This window comes from Volvox carteri (genome assembly GCF_000143455.1).
Source record: "Volvox carteri f. nagariensis unplaced genomic scaffold VOLCAscaffold_904, whole genome shotgun sequence".
NCBI classification, from domain to species: Eukaryota; Viridiplantae; Chlorophyta; class Chlorophyceae; order Chlamydomonadales; family Volvocaceae; genus Volvox; species Volvox carteri.
In genome coordinates, this window is record NW_003308366.1 from 3,873 (window position 1) to 5,044 (window position 1,172).

Here is a 1,172-nt window from a genome sequence, read left to right on the forward strand (position 1 = left end):
AATCACAAGCCACCTACACCAACCATGACGCCAGACAGCACAGAATCTATATCCCTATCTGTAATAGGCCCCAAATCTCGGGAAAAGGGCATACACACAAACACACGACCATACACAGCCCAGCCCCACAAATCTGCATGCTACACCACATGACCNCACGCCAGGACACTGCCCTGCCAGGCACCAATTCTATGTCCATCGTAGGCAAGATTCCCACTAGCGTTGTACACGACCCTGTAATGACTTCACATGGTCAATAACCGCCTTGGTAAGGGGCATAGGTGCATGCTCTCCCCATCCTGCAACACTCATGGCATTGTAGCTTCGGCACAATAAGCAGTAGGCTCGTGGCTTTGTAGGGTGCTGCTGAAGGGTAACACGAACTGGAGCTACATCCTTAGCCAAGTAAAAAGGGTTCGATTTTGACATTCGCAGGACAGGCACATTCATGTAATCATCAAGGAGAGGCAAGGATGGCTCATACCACTCAGAAACCTCCAGCACCACATCGTCAATTTGATCAGTACGGTAGGATGGCAGGCGCCATGCCTTTGCAACCTTTCCAACCCACCATCCAATTTCTGGCACAGCGGCACACTTCCTGCACATGAACCATGTATGCACATCATTTGGATAGGAGTTATCCTTGCTACGCCGGTACACAGCTTTGATGTCGATACAGTCATTTAAGCGTACACCTGCAAGACGCTCACTGAAGCTTGGTGGTACATCAAATTTGTATGGCTCCTTGAGTGCATCACTAGTGCGCCAGATTTCCAACGGCCACAAGTTCCTTAGTACCGAGTCCTGGATGGCCTGCAAGGTGTAATATCATTTGCCGACTTTCGGTAAATACACCATGATGCTCATTTCAACCAGACATAACTACCCATGCACAGCTCAGCCCTTCCTACCAAGGATTTGAAGTCCACTGCTTGAAAACCCTAAAACCCTGCACAGGAGAACAGAGGAGAGCAATGGGACAGCAGAGATAAGCAGGACATGGTAAGGGAGGGCTGAGAAAGCAAGGGATGGCAGAAGAGAGCAAGAGAGGGCAATATTGCCCTCCATTAATGGAGGACAGAGGAGGAAAACAGAGAGCAAGGCACAGCAGAGGAGGAAAGTGGAGAGCAAGGGGCAGCAGAGGAGGGCAGGGGAGGGCAGGGGAGGGC